The following is a 14,568-nucleotide window of genomic DNA, read 5'->3' on the forward strand; positions in this document are numbered from 1 at the left end:
CTGGGACAGACCCTGCGTCAAAACAATTGAACAGAAGTGGTTGAAATCGCCGACGCGGCAGGTAAATTCAAGATAGAACTATCAGTATATCAATTATTCAGTCATGTACAAGGTCATTCTAAATCAACATCTGCTAACTGCTCCGTGCCACCCAGCTATTTGTCAGCAATTAATTGTAACGCTATCGTTGATTTTTCGACAAACTCATTTCTACCCTTGAATTTAAGATATTTTATTAAATCATTCATTCAAGTTTTATTAAAATCTTTCAGATCCAATTCAAACAATTCCCATGTAATTGGGTCAACAGGATTTCTTGCTCGAAGAATTCTGGAGTGCAAAAGTCGTTCTCATGGTTTTCCGTTGTATTTGTTTTTGACGTAGCGCTAACACATCGAATGCTTTCGGGGGAAGGATGGGAAAAGACTAGATGGGAAGGTAGTGGCCGTGACCTTACTTAAGGTACAGTCCCCGCATTTGCCTAGTGTGAAAATGGAAAACAATGGAAAGCCATCTTCAAGTCTGCTGACGGTTGGATTCAAATCCACTATCTTCCGATTTCATGTTGAGTGAGAGACAGATTAAAAGTATCTCCAAACTATCCTGTGTGAAAGACTTTACGGACTACGAAAATTTATCTCATGTTGAGTAAGAGACAGGTTAAGAGTTTCTCCTAACTCTTCTGTGCGAAGGGCTTCAAGAACTACGAGAGTCGATCTCGTGCAAGTGAAATCTTGAGGATATACAAAGACTCCTGTGTGAGGAAATCTAGAGCCTATGACAGTCGATCTAGTGTGATAGGTTGAAAATATATTTCGATGGTCTCCCGTGTGAGGAACTCTGGTGTCTGTGAAAGTCCATCTCGTGCCTCTGGTCGAGTAAGTTATGAAGTCAGGCAGCACAGTGAGAGGAGGCTCCCAATCGATGCGGAACATAGGCACACCCGAAGTCACAAAGGCCAGGATGTCCTCGTGACCACCACTGCGCCCTTTCTGTTACGCTGATACACAGTCACACACACACACACATACCGTATATGGCTAAACTACCAGCTAATTCCACTGCAGGGACCAAGGTGAATGTAGACAAGAGGACCGACTTCCTAGAACAAGAGGCTATTGATATTTGCAATACGTCTCTTAAAAAAGGTCTAGATAGGCGGAACCTGGGCTATTAAAAACACATGAAAACAGAAATATCGGTAACACACTTCTTAACAGGAAGTTCACTCACTTCAGGGTACCTCCAGGGATAATTACTTCTCATTGTCCTACCGCTACCAATTAACTATTTAGTCAACTAAAGGTTGTCTAGAATCATATTTTCTAGCTAATATTATCATAAACTTGCACATACTCCACGATGGGACTAGAAAGTGAAAAAAGAGTGATTTGAGTCTCACTCCGAATTATTTTTGGGCGGGCTGACCTTGTGGCTCTGTCGGCTATTAGCCGATCCTCTAGTCCAAAGAGAGTGGTTTCGATCCATCTCGCCTCAGGTCTGCGCAACAACAACAAAACCGTGTCGTTGATTTCCAGCATCCTGCCGTCCAGTAGGATCATTAGCAATTGCATTGGACGTTAAAGAATAACAAGCCCCACTGTCGGCAGCTCTGAAGATGGTTTTCCGTGGTTTCCTATTTTCACACCAGGTAAATGCTGGGGCTGTACCTTAATTAAGGCCGCGGCTGATTCCTTTCCACTCTTAGACCTTTCCTATCCCATCGTCGCCATAATACCTATATGTGTCAGTGCGACGTAAAGCAAACTTGAAAAAAACAACGACATTAACAATAAGATAACAGCGATTTGTAGCGTGATTCCTGAAGTCACGTCCCAGTTCGTGAATCAAGGGCAACAGATGAATGATCTAGGAAGTGGTCCTGAAATGAGTGTACCCGTTGCTATGGGATGACAATAGGCATCCCATGATCCCACTTGTGCTCAGACGGTTAGATCTACCCAATTCATATGTGGTCCATAAACCATTAGGATGAATATCCTCACTGAAATCGAGCTCCAAAGATATTTAACTTTCACACTCACAACATTCTAAGGAAGCCACAGACCTATGAAGTGACGAGAGGCTAATTTCCACTTGATAGGTCAGGGATTTGTTGGAGGCCACTCGGTAAACAAAATGTAATTCGAGGGAGTGTGCAGAGAGGCTTGCAGACTGAACGCGTAAAGGTATAACAGTTCGTACTGAAGATGCATGAATAATAATAATAATGATAATAATAATAATAATAATAATAATAATAATAATAATAATAATAATAATAATAATAATAGTCCGCCTCTGTGGTATCGTGGTTAGTGTGATTAGCTGCCACCCTCGGAGGTCAGGGTTCGATTCCCGGCTCTACCACTAAATTTGAAAAGTGGTACGAGGGCTGGAACGGGATCCACTCAGCCTCGGGAGGTCAACTGAGTAGAGGGGGTTTCGATTCCCACATCAGCCATCCTCGAAGTGGTTTTCCGTGGTTTCCCTCTTCTCCTCCAGGAAAATGCCGGGATGGTAACTAACTTAAAGCTACGGTCGCTTCCTTCCTTCTTCCTTGCCTCTCCCTTCCAATCACCCCGTCCCTCCGCAAGGCCCCTGTTCAGTACAGTAGGTGAGGCCTCCTGGGCGAGGTACTGGTCCTCCTTCTCACTTGTATCCCCGACCCAAACTGTCATGCTCCAGGACACTGCCCTTGAGGCGGTAGAGGAAGAATCCCTCGCTAAGTCCGAGGGAAACCAACCCTGGAGGGTAAAAGGTTTAAGAAAGAAAGAAATAATGATTGATTGATTGATTGATTGATTGATTGATTGATTGATTGATTGATTGATTGATTGATTGATTGATTGATTGATTGATTGATTGATTGACTGATTGATTGATTGATTGATTGATGTCCTTCAAATGCTATAGATTCTTGAGAGACGCCGGAGTGTCAGAATTTTGTTCCACAGGAGTTCTTTAACATGTCGGAAATAACGACCCGAAGTCATCGCATTTCAGCACCCTTATATCCCACCCACTTCAGGCGGGATCGAACCCGCTATCATGCAGACGGGAAGAGGAGTAATCAACTGTGTCACTGATATCGGCATCATAATCATATGGATGTTCATAGATCGTTCACAGGAGTTCCGGTGCTTGCCGTATTACCGTTATGTGGTTCCTACTACACCGATAACAGAACATTTAGGTTACTATTATCAGCCTTGTACCTAGCAGTAGGGTACGCGATCAGGAAGTCAAAGGAACTATCAGTGCAGAGCACCTGTCACCCGAGTTACCGGAAACAACTCGTAAGTTCACTGCACCCGCATTGCTTACCAACAAAGCCAAACTAAGGTTTTTACTGTCTTCTAGAAGTGAATATTATGTTGGCAATTCTTGTGACAAAACATTGATTTCTACAGTTTCGCACGGTATTTAGTTAGGCTGAGAAGAATGTAAACAAGGATAGCGTGTTAATATTTACCTAAAAATATATTTTAATTGATTTTGTCCGGCTCATTGGCTGGAAGATAAGCATTGAGGCCTTCCGTTCAGAGAGTCCCAGGTTCGATTCCTGGCTGGGTCGGGGATTTGAACCGCGTACAGTTAATTCCCCATATTCCGCGACTGGGGGTATTCGTGTTTGTCCCAACCCACTCCTCTTCATAAACACACAGCATATAACACTACCAACCACCACAGAAACACGCGTAGCGACTACTTCCCTCCACATAATGTTCGTGTATAAGGAATGGTGTCCGGATATAAAAACAGGGCCAAGTCCACAGGCACAACACAGCTCGCATCGCACACGCGACCCCACCAGCGTGTGCGAAAAGTGATCAAAGAAGAATATTATTTCATTTAACTAACTACTTTTACGGTTTTCGGAGACGCCGAGGTGTTCGAATTTAGTCCCGAAGGAGTTCTTTTACGCGCCAGTAAATCTACCGACACGAGGCTGACATATTTGAGCACCTTCAAATACCAGCGGACTGAGCCAGGATCGAATCTGTCAAGTTGGAGTCAAAAGGCCAGAGCTTCAACCGTCTGAGCCACTCAGCCCGGCGTACCTGAAACCAAGTTCTGCAGATTATTTTATGGTGCTCATGGTATACCTTGCGGTTTAATAGGACCTGGTGAAAGCTATCAGAATATTTCCCATATAATATAGCGCATACACCTATGACTTCGGTAAACACATTTCTGAACGAACATTTATTACACAATTCCAGATGTTTAGGAAATGCTGAGAACCGGGCTGTAAGTCGAATTATGATAGCAGTATGAATTTGAATGGAACTGAGTTTGCATTTTCGTCCCCTAAAGAAGAAGCAAGAACACATAAATGGATTCGTGCCATCTCACGAGAAAATTGATATCTAATACCAACATCGGTCGTTGATAAGAGAGACATTATAGCTTATAATGATTGGAAATAACCAGATCGTACTCTTTAAGAATCTGATTGATTTCCTAAATCGACTGAAAATGCAGTGCTCTGTAAATTTCCGCATTTTTCATCATACTTGATGAGTAGCAGAGTACACTAGTTGAGGGACAAGATCCCGGAATCGCGGAAAGGGGATGTCAAAAGATAAAGGACTGGGTTCCCAAAAAACAAGATTTTATAAGTGATTTTCGAGTTTGAGTGCATATATTTTTCTGAATCTTTCCCACTGGCAGTACAAGACAGATGGTGCATCAATCAGCAATAAAATAAAAATACAGACGCTGATATATTATTATTACCTTGCCTAACTATTTGTATGTTAATATTGCACATATGTGTGGGCATTTTTGTTTCGTAATATTTTGTTTATTTGCGTGAAAATTCCTCTGTGGTGTAGTGGTTAGCGTGATTAGCTGCCACCCCCGGAGGCCCGGGTTCGATTTCCGGCTCTGCCACGAAATTTGAAAAGTGGTACGAGGGCTGGAACGGGGTCCACTCAGCCTCGGGAGGTCAACTGAGTAGAGGTGGGTTCGATTCCCACCTCAGCCATCCTGGAAGTGGTTTTCCGTGGTTTCCCACTTCTCCTCCAGGCGAATGCCGGGATGGTTCCTAACTTAAGGCCACGGCCGCTTCCTTCCCTCTTCCTTGCCTATCCCTTCCAATCTTCCCATCCCTCCACTAGGCCCCTGTTCAGCATAGCAGGTGAGGCCGCCTGGGCGAGGTACTGGTCATCCTCCCCAGTTGTATCCCCCGACCAAGAGTCTGAAGCTCCAGGACACTGCCCTTGAGGCGGTAGAGGTGGGATCCCTCGCTAAGTCCGAGGGAAAAACTGAACCTGGAGGGTAAACAGATGATGATGATGATGATGATGATGCGTGAAAATTAACATCTTAAAAGATAGTGTGTGTGTGTGTGTGTGTGTGTGTGTGTGTGTGTGTGTGTGTGTGTGTTCGTCATCGGTTTGCAACAAGCCTATTGTTTGACAGGTGGTGGTGGTGATTTTTGTTTTAAGAGGAAGTACAACTACGTAACCGTTAGGCAATGTTGCCTTATGTAATAATACGGCCTGAGTAAGAGATGGCATTGGCTGTACCCCTCGTGATAATAAGCTTCTTGAGATTTTGAAGAATTCGGGGACGTGATTAGCTCAGTGGTTTAGCTGCCGGCTTCCCAACTGGAACTTTGAGGTTCGAATCCCGGTCAACCCTGGTTTGAAATTTTCACCTCAAAAATCACGTCGCGTCACGAAGGGCACCGCGAGTCAACCCCCAGTCAAAACCAAAATGAGCGACCCCAGAAATAACTGGGATAAGATGAAGAAAGTTTTTTAGACTTCTTACATGTGAACTATGTCTCTGTGTGTGCTGCTTACAGTCTGTTCAGGTGTGGTACAGTATAATCAAGTTTTGCTTTTCACGTTTATCCAGACTGGTTACAAACTTGGAAAGGTTGGCACTGACGGTGATGCGGCATTATTTGATAAGGTAATCTGTCATGTGGGAAAGGAACGTGACTGTAGCGGGTGATCTCAATTTACCAAATGCCGACTGCAAAGGTAATGCGAATGACGGGAAGTGTGACCAAGAAATGGCAAATAACTTAATTTGTGAAGGACAACTGAAACAAAAAGTGATGGAACGAACTAGAGAGAAAAAGATTCTGGACGTGGTGCCGGTAAAACCAGATGAGCTCTATAGAGAAACTGAAGTATTATAATGTGTGGTATAAATGATCCCGAAGCTGTTTTTGTCGTAATTAAAAATAAATGCTGTAGAAAGGCATGGGACATGGTTTACAGAAATGCAAACAGTCTGTGGGATGGTTTCGAATAACTGTTGAGGAATGAGTAAACGTACCTTTAAGGAGGGTAAGGGATGGTAAGGGCCATTATATTACAATAGGGAGAGAAAGAGATTAATAAGGAGGTACAGATTATAATGAAATAGAGTTAGAAATGGTTGCGGGAGTAAGGAAACTCTGAAGGATCTTACTAGGAAATTCAATTTAGCGAAAAAGTCTGCTAAGGATAACATGTGAAAACATAATTCGCAGCCATGTGAATTTTAGAGAGCAGTGGAAGGATAAGTATAGATACTTTAAGGCAGAAACAGGTTCCAGGAAGGACATTCCAGGGATCATCAATGAACAAGTAATGTGTATATGTGAGGACTTACCAAAGGCACAGTCATTCAGTCAACAATATGTAAAGGTAGTTAGTTGGATATAAAGATAATATCTAGGTAGAAGAGGAAACTAATACTGGTGAATTACTGAAATTTACAAATGATAATAAAGACATTTACAAAAAAGTACAAAAGTTGAAAGCTAGAAAAGCAGCTAGGATTGATGATATTTCCGAGGATATATTAAAGGCCATAGTTCGGAATATAGTGCCATATCTGAAATACTTATTTGATTACTACAGTATTTGCATGAAGGCCCGATACCAAATGAATAGAAAGTTGCAATAGTAGCCCTCTTGTACAAGGGAAAGTGTGATAAACATAAAGCGAATAATTAAAGGCCATTCAGCTTGACATGTGTTGTTTGTAAGCTCTGGGAATGCATTCCTTGTGATTATATTTGGCGCGTTTGTGAAATTACTAACTGGTTTGATAGAAGGCAGTTCGGGTTTAGGAAAAGTTATTCCAGTGAAGCTCAACTTGTAGGATTCCAGCAAGATATAGCATATATTTTAGATTCAGGAGGTCAAATGGACTGTATCGCTATTGACCCATCGAAGGCTTTTCATAGAGTAGATCATGGGAGATTACTGACGAAAATGAGGTCTATTGCACTAGACAAAATAGTGATTGAATGGGTGGCTACATTTCTAGAAAATACGAGTCAGAGAATTAGAGTAGGTGAAGTGTTATCTGATTCTCTAATGATTAAGAGGGGGCTCCGACTGGACAGTATTATTGGATCTTTATGTTTTCTTATACATACTGAACCCTTGGGAAAGGTCATGGGTTCAATACATACATACATACATACATACATACATACATACATACATACATACATACATACATACATACATACATACATACATACATACATACATACATACATACATACATACATACATACATGAAAAACAGAAATCACAGATAAGGCTATTTGCGGACGATGTTATAGACTACTGTATAGAGTAATCAATAAGTTACAAGATTGTGAGCGACTGCAAAAATACCTCGACAATTTTGTGGGATGGACAACAGGCAATGGTATGACGATAAACGGGGTGAAAACTCATATTGTGAGTATTACAAAGAGGAAAAGTGCACTCAGTTTTAATTACTGTGTTGATGTGGGTGAAAGCTCTTGAGTACGTGGGTGTTAATATAAGGAAATATCTTCACTGGGCTACAAACCTCTTCACACGGTTATAAGGGTATGTAGGGCTTGTAGTATGGATGTTAAGGATAGGGCATAAAAGTATCTGGTAAAACCACAATTAGAGTATGGTTCCAGTGTATGGGACTCTCACCAGCACGACTTGATTCGAGAACTGGAAAAAAATATAAAGAAAACAGCTCGATATTTTCTTGGTGATTTCGGACAAAAGAGTAGCGTTACGAAAATGTTGCAGAATTTGGGCTGGGATGAATTGGGAGAACGGAGACGAGCTGCTCGACTAAGCGGTATGTTCCGAACTGTCAGCGGAGAAATGTCGTGGAATGACATTAGTAGAGGAATAAGTTTGAATTGTGCTTTTAAAAGTAGGAAATATCACAATATGAAGATAAAGTTAGAATTCAAGAAGACAAATTAGAGCAAATATTCATTTATACGAAGAGGAGTTAGGGATTGGAATAATTTGCAAAGGGAGATGTTCGATAAATTTCCAAATTGTTTGAAATTATTTAAGAAGAGACTAGGTGAACAACACATAGGGAATCTGCCTCCAGGGCGACTGGCCTAAATGCAGATCAGTGGTGACTGATTGATTGAAGATGTTAAAACTATTTTGTTCAGCTTCTTTATGAAAAATAAATTCACTTTCCAATAGACCGTCGTAGCACTGAAAAATGAAATGGCGTATGGCTTTTAGTGCCGGGATGTGTCCGAGGACTTCGGATCGCCAGGTGCAGGTCTTTTGATTTGACTCCCGTGGGCGACCTGCGCGTCAGAATAAGGATGAAATGATGACGAAGACGACACATACAGTACACCCAATCCCCGTACCAGGGGAATTAACCAATTATGGTTAAAATTCCCGACCCTGCCGGGAATCGAACCCTGTGGTCAAAGGCCAGCACGCTAACCATTTAGCCATGGAGCCGGACTTCGTAACACTGGCACCCAGCGATAAATACCGTGAGGATTGTGTTGCTTACTCTCCCATCAAAGTCACAAGACCACATCAAACTTGGCACATTCAATAACTTATCTCTGTTCTATTATTAGAAGTGCGATGGGCAGAGGGTTTCATGTGGTAGAGCACTGGCTTTCGCAGCCAAGTTTGTGGGTTCGTAGCCAAGGATTCAACCGTTCGACTTTCGCTCCCAACCTATTCCTGATTAGACACGTATGAGGATGTTTGACTATATCTTGACAGATGAGTAGTAAAATGTTCAAACATGGAGCGTTTGTCTCAGTGACTACGTGCTATCTATCTTTAGCAGTGTCTTAATTACTGTGCATGTTAACCGAGGAAGTCTGTTGCGCGGTTCGGGTTACGTAGCTATGAGCTTGCATTTAGGAGATGGTGACTTCAAACTCCACGGCCGGTACTTCTGAAGATGTTTCTCCCTGACTATCCATTTTCATAACAGGCACATGCTGGGACTGTATCGTAATTAATGCCACGGCAGCTTCCTTCCTAATCCTAGCCCTTTCATATCCTTGCGTCGCCGAAAACCAGCCATGTTAGTGTGACTTTTATCCACAAGCAAAAGAAAGGTGCATTTTAACCTTTACATGAATTACATCCGTACGAATGAGAGCACAAAGTATAAAGTAATCTGATACACTTCCTTAATACAATCCTGCTATATTGTAATCGCAAAATATGAGAGTAAACCACTTTGTTACCAAGATTTTCGGCTCTGTTTTAGGTGTAGACACTTTGCATGTCGTGAAATCAAAACGTAATGTAATAACTGTCTGTAAGCCTAAGTAATGTGATGTTCTGTGTTTAACGTCCCTTCACCGGGCGAGTTGGCCTTGCGGATAGGGGCGCGAGGCTGTGAGCTTGCATCCGGGAGATAGTGGGTTCGAATCCCACTGTCGGCAGCCCTGAAGATGGTTTCCCGTGGTTTCCCCATTTTCACACCAGGCAAATGTTGGGGCTGTACCTTAATTAAGGCCACAGCCGCTTCCTTCCAACTCTTAGTCCTTTCCTATTCCATCGTAGCCATAACACCTATCTGTGTCGGTGCGACGTAAAGCCACTAGCAAAAAATAACGTTCCTTCAACTGCTAGTGGTTTTAAAAGAAACCAGAACCAGAGTGTCCGAATTTCGCCACGACATGGGGTTCTTTAACGTGTCAGTAAATTAGTCTCGTATTTAATTACATGTACATGCCAACCGACTGCGCCAGAATTCGAATCTTGCAGCATTGATTACAGAAGGAAAGCACCGAGCCTAACACACCACGCAGCCAAGAGTGTAGAAGTAATGATGTTAGGTAAAGTTGTCTCGAGCCCAGATCTATTTCTAGTGAGACGTAGTGTTTATAGTCCACCACGCCTTCTGTTAAGCGCTATATGTTTCTTTCACTGTCTTACTCTTATCTTTAGCTTTGACAATATGGAACCATCCTAGTAATGCCCTTCCTGATGCAGTCAATCCATGTTATGAACGGCGTGAATGTGTCTATCGTAAGGTCGGTTGGTGTGTACATTTCAGTGGGCTTGGCAGCCTAATATGTAATAGCTCCTTCTGGCTCAGTGAGGATAAAAAGCGGAAAACTACTTCACTCCTGATTTTCCTAGCATGCCTCTTCATTCACACCTAGGCTGTGGGGAAGCTGATGGATATTCATCCAGACTTCTAGCTGAGGACTCAATATACATAAGGTTGTCCCGGTACTTCGTTAGGAGCTGCTTGGCCGTAGCTATGATTGTGTGCTTAGTTCATTCGGAAGAACGAATGTTTGATTCCCCGTCAGGAAGCCCTCCAAAAATAGCTAGATGTTAGACTTCCACTTCTGGAGAAGCACATGGCCCAAGGGTTGACTCAGCCTACGCCAGAAATGAGTAGGCAACCAGGTCAACTCGTAGGGATAAAGGCAGCCGGGTATAGAGATGACCACTCTATCCCAAGTGCCAAGCGGAAGCCTTTACCTTCTGCTACTCCAAGGGCCTTCATGTCTTGTTCAGATATAACTTTCTGTTCTTTGCCATAGCGATCTGTATTCGAACCACACAACTTTGTATCAATTGAGGGCAAACCGCAAGGGAACGTTGACGACTTCGTACCTCCCTCCTGGTATACCAGATGGCTGCATCATTGAACGTTCAGTCATATGTTACAAAGGAGGAAGACTAAATTCCAAGAATACTAGTAGAACATATGAGTCTACGTGAAAAATAAAATAATGTGCTGAGGCGAATGGGATCAAGATAGTGAGGTAATTTTCCTCCTGTCCCCTTCCCCATCGGTGAATATAGAACTTTATGATCCAATGTTACATACTTCAACAACCACCTGCAATAGGATTGAACAGAAAGAGAACCGAAGACATCTCCTTCAGAATATTTCAATGTATTTCGGCACAGATATAAAGGAGCTGCACACACATGAAGAGATCTTAAGATGTCATTCTACTTACCGGCTGTCAATGGGGCAAGGACCAACACGTCTTCCCCTCCATCGAATCCATAGGGTTACGGGAGTACTCAGTGGAGAACGCTGACCAAGCCAGGGCCGTCGTCCTTTCGATGTTGGCCTGGTAATGAGCGTCGTTTTAGCGTCCTCAACATCTATAACATCTACAGCGCCCCGGGGCGCCAAGCGTCCCATACATTGTCGCCATAAAACCATTGCATTCACTTTTCTAAACAGTTGTTTGCAGAAACCACATGATTCACACACACCACTTTCCTTCCTAGGCTGTCTTCAAGCACATTCTGCGTTTCTCCGTTCACCAGTCGGAACTCCCTTTGCAACTGAATGCAGTTCTCACCGCTTGCTTCACAGGGGCTGATGGCTAAGTTAAACAGAACAGATCGCTGTGAAAAGCTACAGCACAATAATAACCTGATTACAACCAAGTGCTGAGTCGAGTGATGAACCTCCAATTAGTGCCGAGGTATAGGGACGTACCGTCTGGCAGGATTTATCGTATCACTCTGTGGCGGTACAAATGAGTAATTATCGTGTGTTAATGGAATGCAATTGTTAAGGGAAGATAGAGATAGTAGAGAAAACCTGCCTCTCCTCCACTTTTACCAATGCAAATTTCACATGAAGTGTCCGAGATTTGAACCCAGGACACAGTGATAAAAGACCGATGGAGAGGACAATATATTAAATATTTTTCACTTTTTAATACGACTTTCCTTGTAGCTTTCATTTGGTTCGTATTGTTCATAAATCAGATGTTAATATGAAAATACATATAAACAACTTTACTTCAAGCCAGCCCAAGGATTGATTATAACGACAGAAAACTACAAGAATGTAATGATTTCATGTTTCATATACATTTTCTCTGAAGTTATTCCAATTCGGAAGTTAAGACGACATGTTACCTTCATACACTCTTCTCTGTAAGAGAATCGTGAAATTACTAGTGCTTCGCCATCTATGAAATCGGCAGCAAAATATATCCATCGTCATTAGTGACAATACATGCCAAGCAAACAGGCAAATATCTTGAACCGAGTGACTGTCGCGTATCATTAAGAACGAAGTAAATTCAAAGAAAGGAAACAATAGATCAATGAAAATAATGAGTTCTTATAAAGAATGGTGTGTAGAATCTAGAATCTAGGGTACCGGGCGTGGTAACTTAATGACTCTGTCGCTAGGTTCTTACCAAGGTGCCAGCGGTCGAATCCCACTAGACGCACGTAGGCCTAATACTGTAGATTTTGTGAAGAGCAATACCACGATTTAATATATTAAACTCTTTATAGTAAGACATGGTGTGGACAATGAAACTCAATATACTGTTATTTAAGACAAACCATCTTTACGAAAATAACTAGCGAAGTTACAAGTTTCATTTCATTTCATTTCATTTAATGTGAAACTCGAATATCGTACCTTGATAACCATTACGGCTCATGTTACATAAGAAACGCAAACGACGAGGTTCTTCCCAAGTCTATTCTTTAATAAAACTAAGCCAGGGTTGTAAGCATCCGCGTCTCCGGTGAGATGTCTTACCAACGTCCGTTCCTTTTGTATGCAGATATTTTCCCGTCGTGAGTGTAGTGGCTGTATAATTATACAGTACGTGAGGTCTTAAACGGAAACAAATAATCAGGAAAGTGAGCTGTACGATGAAACCTGTAGTAATTGTGAAATATTCGTTTACTAAACTACAGTATAATTTTTCGTATTGCTTCCTTATCAGTTCTGTGTTTTCCAATGTTACTCGCTATTAAAACCTTTTGAAATGATCTATCGACCTTTTGGAATTAAAGACTTCGGTTTTATTTAAATAAGCACCCAGCTTTACAGATGACCTGGCTGTTCTAGTTAAAAAAACGTTCAATCTAACCTCATAGTTTAAATTGTAGTAAATTATATCAATATATTATTTGTAACATCTCAGACCAATACTTAGAAATGAGCCATACCTTCCTTGATGACAGATACGAAGCTAAATCACAATAACAGGGACTTTCAGTTTACTTATAGCGCCAATTTAATTTGATTTTTAGGCGCCAGTTTTAATGATAGTGGAATCTAGATTAAGAAGTATTTAAGAGCAAAATGGTATACCAGTAAAATAGTCTGGTAGCCTGTGTGAGCCAAGCGTTGATAACTGAACAATATTCCTGCACTGTTTACCTGCTATCTTAACGATATCCGTACACTGTTTACCGGCTAATACTAACGCAAAGGCACCGCGCTACGTCACGTTCGACTGTCCACTGCGGGTCGAGCGAAGAGGATGCACAGGCGCACACACACACATACACCGCAGAACGGTACCTCCGGCTCTTTTCAGCGAGCAGAGTTTGTACGGAAGGCAGTGGGGGGACCTCATGGCGAGAGCCGGATTGGCCAGGGGCTGATACAATAATTATCTGAGTCACAGCCACGTGCTGCCTCACGCATGGGGTAGAAGGATCCCTTTCCCCCCAGCTCGCTGAGCTTTCAGGAAAGGCGACCCACGGGTCAAATGAACTTCACTTGCCTCTTAGAAGAACATTCTGTCTACTCTTCTTTAGACTGTTCTTTCTTGGAGAGTGCTTAAATGAACCCCTTCGTTGACTAAATTACTGGAACTGGGGAACTGTAAAACTGTACATTTCCATGACACGTACTACCGACAGGCGCCGTCTGTTATCGGTTCGAGTCCTACCTCACGTAAGGCCGTTGGTTCTTCTTATACTAATATTCATTTTATTACAGGCTGGCTGCTGTGTACTTGTCATTGACGAGTATTTTTTGTATTTTTGTATTTTAAGCCTTGTCTAACGGGATGAGTGAACGCAGAAGAGACAAAGAGAATCTCAACTAATAACCATAATCAGTCAATGTAATGTTATTGTTGATAAATGCTGTAGGTCATCACTTTTCTTTTTTCTTCTCACTCGGCGATATTAAGGTATTCGAGGCCTGGGCTTTCAATCCCACTCCACTTATGATTCCTTCTTCCTCTTATTCTTTGCGCGATCTTTCCTTCTCCTTTCAATAGTCATCTTCATTAACTTTCTAATCAATGATACGTGGTTTTATACAGCTTATTAAAACTATTACGACAACAGGAACCAGCAACACCGCCATTTAGTTCGTTACCATGGCGACTGAACATTTCCACGTCTGCGATGTTTGCCTTAACGGACTTGGTGATAAACACCATTTTCTAGGTAGAAATACTATTTCCGAAGATATTTAGGAGCTTGTGAAAAATATAATAACCGCGAATGTCTCCTCGTGCGGTAAGAACGTACGAAACAAAAGATCGGAAGTTATATTTTACGCAGCTTTTAT

Source organism: Anabrus simplex, chromosome 2 (genome assembly GCF_040414725.1).
Source record: "Anabrus simplex isolate iqAnaSimp1 chromosome 2, ASM4041472v1, whole genome shotgun sequence".
Taxonomy (NCBI): Eukaryota; Metazoa; Arthropoda; class Insecta; order Orthoptera; family Tettigoniidae; genus Anabrus; species Anabrus simplex.